At 32.8% G+C, this 9,116-nt stretch overlaps 1 long non-coding RNA gene across 1 annotated transcript; it reads right to left on the bottom strand.

The window, feature by feature from the left end:
• Positions 1 to 313: 313 nt before the first annotated feature.
• Positions 314 to 8,911, bottom strand: LOC147396183 (uncharacterized). Its single transcript, XR_015180877.1, has 3 exons — positions 6,555 to 8,911; positions 3,245 to 3,294; positions 314 to 1,807 (listed from the first exon to the last, which is right to left on the bottom strand). It is a non-coding gene; the product is annotated as an uncharacterized LOC147396183 (long non-coding RNA).
• Between the last annotated feature and the right edge of the window lie 205 nt (positions 8,912 to 9,116).

Raw genomic sequence — 9,116 nt, 5'->3', positions numbered from 1 at the left:
ACAGGTTTGTAATTGAAATCCAAAGATTTATGGGTTTAGTACTTGATAACCATACCTTAGAAACATATTTCCTTGAAGCAACTTCATCATACAGTTTCTTTGTTTGACATTTGGATAATCATAATAATAGTTCATAAAATCAAAAATCAATGGCTGAAGTTCATTGATTTTGAAGGTGGGGGGGAATCAAGGCAAATTACTCATTAACAAAATTATCAACCTATTGAAAAAAACCAAAACCCAACTAAATGAATGAAGTCAACCATAAGCATATTTGCCTAATCAACCCCCCCCCCCCCCCCAAAAAAAAAAAAAAAAAAAAAAATTGCCTACAATTCAAATCCGCCAAGAAAAATAGAAAAAACAAATACAATTCAACATAAAAAAAAATACTACTCATCACAAAACAAGATCTCAAAAAATATATTTAAAAAATCCCTCCATGTATAGGGAATATGTTCGCTATACCTCTCGAACTCATGACATTACCCTCTAACCTTGATCTTTTAATAGATTACATGAAAATTATTTAATCGATTTCTACTTATTCCTGTAGAAATAAACTCCTGCTTTTTCTTTTCCAAACCAGTCATCTTTAACTTCTTGGGTAATATCTCTTACGTTTATCTTCAATATTTAGATTCCATTATTTCAAAGTAACCTCAAGATTAAAATAATATTTTTGGAGAAATAACAGGGACTTTTGGGTAGAAAAATCTAAGGTTTTTTTCTTTTTTTTTTAAAAAAATATTAAAAGCTGAATAAAATAATTCTAAATGACCGAATGCCTTCTTCTTCAGCCTCTAGCAAAAAAAAATCCTTGATTTGTCTCGTAAAATCTATTGTCCTCAAACTCTTTAACCCTTGAGGTTTGAAGAAGACTGATTTCGACAAGAAAAAAACATATCAAGGGTATTGGCAAGAGGTTGAAGAACTTTTATTCCACATTTTCTTCTTCCCAAGAATCACATCTTCCATTCAGGCTGAAGATTGAATTAGAAATCAAATATTGAAGAATGGTTTTGAGTTCTCAAGTTTATCATATATACAAAGCTTGTGAGATTGTTAGACCAATCGCTAAACTTCCCATACTTTTTTTTCTTCCCAAAAATCGTATCTTATCTTAAGGTTGAAGATCGAAGTAGAAATGGTTAACAATGACTGGTTTTGAGATGTTTATCGCTAAATGAAAATCCGATTCTACCAGATATGTCCTTTTCTTTCCCTTCAACCATGACAGACAATTGAATAAATGGAGAAAGTAAAGGATGGAACGAAGTAAGATTATGAACCTAGACAAAAATAAAGTTGCATTAAAATTTTCTAAGTACAATGAACTCTTTTTGACAAGATCCAATGAAATACATTATCTAACATGAGAGCAATGAACTTTATGTGTTCCACAAGTGACATGACTGACAAATTAGCAATTTTTGTGCCTCGTAGAGATCCCAATTCTTTTGTTCCATTATACAAATCAGTAGACCAAAACTTGAGATAATGATTTGTCTAGATGATTTATAACAAAAAGACCCATTCTTGGTCAGTTTTCTTTCAAAAACTAAGCTAAAAAGTTAAAATAACAGGGGTAGTAATATCAACAGAACAAGCACCAACCATCATTCTTGTCATACAATTGAAGTCCCATATATACAATTAAAGGAGCGTGCACTGCTGTACCTCCTATGGTTCTAAAAATAGTCTAACAATTGCAATTTGCAAAAGACATCAAATAACGGGGGATTTCAAGGTTATATGGTAGGAGATCACTCCCACACCAAATCTTTCAACAATCTTCCCATGAATCCTATGTAATATTGACAAACAAAATGGAGAATAATCAAAAGAAATCCATCGAAGGTTGCTAAAGTCCTATCAAATACTTCAACATTAACTTAGCAACAATTGTTCCTAAATATAGGATCATCCAAAAACCCATCTCTTTGAAAACTCAATTACTCTCTTACACACACTATGATCAGAATACAACAACTCATTCTGCTCTCTCTCAGACCAATTTATTTGGGTGGTCTGGATTGGTTACCAGCCATGATTAGATCAATGTGTTGAGTTAGTGGGTAAGGCCTATTATATGGTTCATGAGGTAAAAGTTTAGTTTAAAAAATTAACGTTACTCGTTGTGCAGATAAGTTGGTTTGGTGAAGTTGTAGGAGAACCAGATCTATTAGTTCAGTTTTAGTACAATTAGCTCCACCCATTTGAATATGGAAGTTTAGAAGTTGATAGAGTAAGAGTTTTTAGCATTAGGTCAGTTTAAGATACGTCTTGTCCTATGGGGTCATCCTTTATGTTTTAATGTCAGGGAATTTGTTGAGATGGAACTAGGCCAGCAACAATTGCTCTATATTGCTACTTCTACCAATATGTTCTTGAGCCACTCTACTTGTCAAAGGGTAGTTTGTCCATTATATATTAGGAAAATGCTGGAATGACACAGGGTATTTACTGCGATTCTCACAAGTCTGACGTGGGATGTGCACATAACCATAGATGTGTTTCCTTGCGATACGGTTAAAATCATCTACGGTTATGTATGCATGTCCACGCCAGAATTGTGAGAATCACAGTAAATCCTGTGTCACCCCAGCACGACTCTATATATATATACATATATATTAAGATTGATGTTAATTTATTCTGTATTTTCAGTGAACCTAATAAGAGAGTCAAAGAAGATAATTTGGATATTCCCCTGAATATCATATACAATTGGATATTTCCACAGAAAAAGAAAAAAAGGTAAAATAATCTGAGTCTTACAACTCAAGAAAGAGCTAAAGAAAGGTGAGCAAACATATCTTGCCACCTTATGGGTTGAGCCCGATGACCAAGACCACAGCTCAACTCCAACTCCAGTGCTCCAGTTCTTTTTGACTTAATCTCAAAGTTGCCCACAACAAGATATCAAGGTTTCCTTACGTTCTCTTAGAACCAGTCAATATGGTTTGTTATTGTCTAAATTATCTTATACTGAATCAATAGAGCTGTATTGCTTTTTTAAATGGTCAAAGCACACCTCAAGACTGAAACCATGAGAAGATGAATACAAAAATGTGGTTTAATCATTTAAAATTCATTTTTGAATAAGATGCAAATAACTTAAACATTTTGTAACAAAAAAAAAAGGGTTAAAATTAAAGCAAAATAATATTTCTTTATTAATGCATGGAAGTAGAATTTTTTTTTTTCAAACAAAGCAAAAATTAGAAACTTGCTGACTTACCACAAGGGAAATCACTTCAAAAAATTGATTCCTTGATTCACGGTTTGCCTCTGTAGACATAATAATTTGTGCACAACATGATCAACAATCATCCAATCCATACTTCGACAACAAAAGCAATAAAATAATCCAAGCAAGAAACATAATCTAGATCATATCTGGGGAAGCAACTCCAAGATATGACTAAATAAGTATGATAAAACAAAGAACTCGCTACAACAAAAACATTATAATGCCATGATTTGAAACATAAATGCCTTACATGGATGGTTTCATATTAATATCAGTGTCAAATTTCTATTACAAAACTTCAAAGCATTCAAATAATTAAATAAAACAAAATGTCAAATAATTAATTTATTTTATATTAGAAAATCATGTTTTTGTTAACAGCATAGATTATGATTATTATTTAATTTAGGTTTAGGGCTAAAAATAAAGTTGATCATTTAAAGTGACTACAAGTCATTAGGAAGAACGATTTAAAAAAGAAGTTCAATACCAATGCATTGTCCCAGATTCACCTTTTCTAGGCAAAACAGAACATGGGAGATTCACCTTTTATTTGGGTGGCTAAATAAATTCTGCTTTAGATGAACACCAATATATATACTTAATCCCTGCCTATAATACACACTACATATATAACCAATGCAAAACTATAGAATCTCTGAATTATGGTTCACAAGATTAAAAAAAAAAAAGCCGAAGAACTAATTCCTCATTTTACAATTTACATAACAAAAACCAATACTTCAGTATCGAAGGCATACATTCACAAGATTCTAGGTATGACATATACTACACTGAGTATGATGAAGACCCAACAGAATGTGGATTGAGGTGGTGAGATTGGATATGAACACACAATAACAGAAGCATTGCTTTATGTATAATTGGATGGAGGAACAACAGAATACGTTGAAAGGCATAAAGATAGAGGTCATACTTATCAAAAAAGAAAAAGAAAAAAGGGAAGACATATGTCATCCTAAATATCCCAGAAGTCATCTTTTAATGGTCCAAAATATTGTTGAAATTAAATTTTTATTTTTTTAGAACTGTGTATATACGCTCTAAATGCTATGTTTAATGAAAATTACAACTTTTAACCAAGTTGACACACACACAAGCACGCGCACACGCAATTGTAAAAAAAAACGAGAAACAAGACCAATTTGTAGTGCAGAGGACTATTGAAAAGGCTCTAGGATATAGTTCTTCTTTTGAAAAACTAAGAATTGGGCAAGCTGTTCAATGAGTCACCAGTCCTATATTAATCATGTCTTGTTTTATTGTGATAGCTAGAGTTGTTTAGGATTCCTCCTTTAGTCAATTTACAATTTGTTACACTCTTCCCATGTCAATTTCAGATCTAATCATAGTTGGTAAACTAATGTATTTTTCCTCTAGAGTGGTGGTCATTAGGAAATTTCACCCTTTTTGTGATCTTATGGGGGCTTTGAAAGTAAATAAATAGTAGAATCTTCAAAGGCATGAAAACAAGAGGTCATACTTATAAAAAAAAGAAAAAGGGAACACAGATGCCATCCTAGATATCACAGAACTCATGTTTTAATGGTGCAAAATATCGTTGGAATTAATTTTTTTAATTTTATAGACTTGTGTATATATTCTCTCTAAATTCTATGCAATACTTAATGAGAATTACAACTTCTTTTAACCAAGTTGACAAACCCTCCCCCCTCCCCCCTCTCCACACACACACATGTGAAATTACTTGGCTGCAATACTTTCTACGGGATCTTGATGTTGTTTTAAAGCATCTTGCTACTTATATTTTGGGACAATCAAGTTTTCCTTCATATAGCAGCCAATCTATTCATCCATAAACGAACGAAACATATAAAAATCAACTATCATCTAGTACATGAAAAGCTTCAAGTAGGGTCCATACGAACAAACAAATAATGTTCCTTCTACTCAACAACAACCCAATGTCTTCACTAAGGCTCTAAGAATGGATCAATTTATCCAGTTAGCTAGCAAGTTGGGCGTTTCAGACATTCAAGCACCAAGTTTAGGGGGAGTATAAGGCTTATTCTTATCCATCCTACTCACGCTGCAAAACACATAAGGATCTGATTTATACTTTTCTACCCAACTCATCAAATGATTTTCTGTTTTATCTTTCCTCGTACTTATATACAAGTAAAAACACTCATGGTGCACGGGGGACAGTTCAGATCAGCCTGAATCAAACTGATTCTACTTGACTTTGTCTAACTCAGTTTTGATTCAGCCTTTTAAATTGATACTGATTCAAGTCATATTCAAATAGATCTAATTCACGCATGTTTGATTCGTTGTTGACTTTGTCACTTTGGGGTCGAATTGGGATTTCCATAACAGCCAAATCGACTCGGGATTGGCACTGGATAATCTGGTCTCAAAATCCTATCCCTTAAACCATGCTCTACACAATCCTGAATCCTAATTAAAGAGATACAAAAAGCAAATAATTCTAAGCCCCCCTTCATTCTCATTATACTTCCTTTCAAGTCCAATTATCTCCACAACTAATCAACTAAAATCTAATATCCTAAACCCCGATAATCTACAAAAACTCATCAATAATCAAAATAACAGACTGATGATTTGCACTTTCAGAACAACATTATATAGTATTAATTAAAGGAAAAAAAATAACAGTAGAAACTAAAATTAATCCACAAACATCGAAGCTCAAAACCTTGAGTTCTCTCTATAATTTATCACAAAATAAAATCAAATGATACACTCAATCAAAAACATCAAAACCTACAATGCTGCCAGGGCTTCTCATCTAACACCAAAAAACACAATAAGATTAAACATAAAAAACACTAATTTCTGCTCCGATCAATAAGAAAAGCAAAAAAATACTTAGAAATTCAGATCTACGAAACAAAATCTCAAAATCAAGTAAAAATGAATCACCAGAGATGAAATAAATCATCAAAACATGGAATCGAATTATAGACAACATCGTAAGAACAATAATAATTCCCAACTACTTCAACAATATAAGACCAATTGCAAAAATAATAAATATAAACTCTGCTTTCACATAGTAAAATCATCAAACACTTGGTACTCAAAACAAAAATTACAAAAACATCAGATACAAAGTACAAAAAGAGACAAACAATAAATTAACCCTTTACCTAAAGAAATAAAACTTGAAGGTGATTGATTTTGGTTTTTAGAATAAAAAATTATGGTTTTAACTTCAAAAACATAAATAGGCAATTATATTTCTTTCATAATTTGACATCAAGTGAACAACTGGGATGAAAGAGATTCCTACATATGATAATATAGATCCTTGGAAGCCTATGTTTTTTTCTCTCTCCTCTGCCTTATGTTTAGAGGTACTCTAAATATTTGAGTCTCGTGTTTCCATAAAGATGGCATGCCCCCTTTACTACAATATTTTGTGAGAAACCAGTAGAAAATGACCAAAATTCTCCATCTTCAACCTTTAACAAAATACAAGAGGATTTTTCAACTGTAATTCTCCACACTCCTGTATGTGAGTGGGAATATATTTATTTATATGATGTTAGTTATATGAGACAAATACAAGTAGTTATGATGGTTTTTCTTGAAAACCATGATCTATGAAAGTGGAGAAAGTGTGTACAGTTCAGGAAACTGTTTTACAAACATGGGTTAGTACTATTGAGGATAAAGCTAACCAAAATGATCAAGTGGATTAGATGTAGTAGTAAGTTCTTTAACATGCCCCCGCAAACACAATGGGATCTCGCGCGCGTTGAGTTTGAGTCTTAACATATTAAATCACGCCAATGGAAGAGCTTTTGTAAGGGCATCTGAAACTAGATCCTTGGAGGAAAGAAAGCGAACAATAAGATCATTTTTGGCTACCTTATCTATGACAAAATAGAAATCGATTTCCACATGCTTTGTTCTAGCATGAAATACTGGGCTGTTAGGTAAGTTGCACCAATGTTGTCACACCATAGAGTACGTGGCTTTGTAAGATGGACATCAAGTTCGTACAAGAGTGACTAAGCCAAGTTACTTCAGTAGCAACATTCATGATTGCTAGATATTTGGCATCGGTACTTGAACGAGCAATAGTTTTCTTGAACCCCATGAGATAAGGTTTGGACCCAAAAATATGGCGTAGCTGCTTGTGGATTTTTGATCAATTGGGGAACTCGCCCAATCGGTATCGGAGAAAACAAATATAGTAGATATTGTCCCTCGATTCAATGAAAAACTAAATTTGATTGTATGTTTTAAATAATGCAAAATTTGTTTCATTGCAATCCAATGTTCTTCAGACGGTTAATGCATAAACTGACAAACTTTGTTTACCGCAAAGGCAACATCTAGTACACCAGTAAAACCCTTAGTGATGCTCAGCATAACTACTTTATAACAGGGAAAGAAATGTTAGTAGTGGTCTATGCCGTTGATAAATTCCACCCCTACCTAATATGATCGAAAGTCATGATTTACATAAATCATGCTACTTTGAAGTACCTTCTGTCTAAGAAAGATACTAAAACAGGTTAATCCGTTGGATTTTGTACTTGTAAGAGTTTAATGTTAAAATTTGAGACAAAAAAGGTGAAGAAAATGTTGTAGATGATCACCTATCTAGGATTGCTATTGAGTTGTCTGAGGAATCTTTACCCATTTCTAAATCGTTTCTTGATGAGCAATTTATGTAAATCTCCAATTTTAACATTCCATGGTATGCTAACATTATCAACTACTAATTACAGGTCAATTGCCAGTTTCAAAATTTTGGGGACGTAGAACAAAATTTTGTTTTTTGGAAAGCACATGTACATCATGTACGCGATCCAAAATAAGGATCTAACTTTTTGCTTGTCCCGACTCATATTAGAAATTCTGATCAATGTCTACGTCAAGTCGAAAAAGGGTTGTTCGCTAGTTTTTCCACACTTAGTCTATCAGATTCTTAAGAGGCGAATGAGAGTACCAATGGCAGTGTTAGCACCCCAAGGGAAGATGGTCCAACTTTCAGAATTCAATGGTGCATTGTCCTTCGCAAAGTGTGGCCTAGGTTTATGGCAACCGATAGTAGAGCATTTTGAGGAGCACGGAAGCCCTCATGATTATGAGTGCCCATAACAAGAATTTGACAAGGTTAGAGCGAGCAAACTAGATCGTCTAGTCTAGATTTTGATGACACATTCTTTTTAGATGAGGTCAAACCACGATCCCTGTAGAAGGCATTTACAAAAAAATTCAAGAAAATGGGTAAGTTGTATAGAGGATAGAAGACTTTAGAACGACGACTCGATGAAGCTGAACAAAATGAGAGAGTGAGAGAATTCAAGACAACCACTGCTAAAAACAGATCTCAAAGAGATTAGATGTTGTCATTAGTAGTTTTTATTAGTTTTTTTTTTAAATGTTATTAGGTTTACTTTGCCTTGTTAAGTAGTTGTTTTTGCGTTATCTAAATGCTGTATTATCCACGTTTCGTTCCAAAAATAGTTTTTGTTTGTAATATTTTTTAGAAATTATTTTCTTTTTCGTAATTATTTTATCTTGTGCTAGTTTACACAATGTATGTTAAAAATACTGTTGTGTGTTTTTTCGACATAGCTTAGGAACCAATTACGTAAACTATGATCACAATATCTTTCAAAATATGATTGAAATTACAAAATAATTGTAAAGGAACAAACAAAAAAATTATGGAAAAAAAAAAAAAAAAACAATCAATTAAATGCAGACGATACATTAGAGAGTAGAAAAAAGAAGGCACTTGTTCAATTAAATCATATATAAATGCGGACGATAGAGTATATTAAGTATTGGAGTCATGTGGAAAACAAAATAACAATAATCCAAGTTTTTTTAC

This window comes from Akebia trifoliata, chromosome 8 (genome assembly GCF_017979445.1).
Source record: "Akebia trifoliata isolate Shusen 1 chromosome 8, ASM1797944v1, whole genome shotgun sequence".
NCBI classification, from domain to species: Eukaryota; Viridiplantae; Streptophyta; class Magnoliopsida; order Ranunculales; family Lardizabalaceae; genus Akebia; species Akebia trifoliata.
The sequence above is the reverse complement of the archived record's forward strand: the minus strand, read 5'-3'. Positions and strand labels throughout refer to the sequence as shown.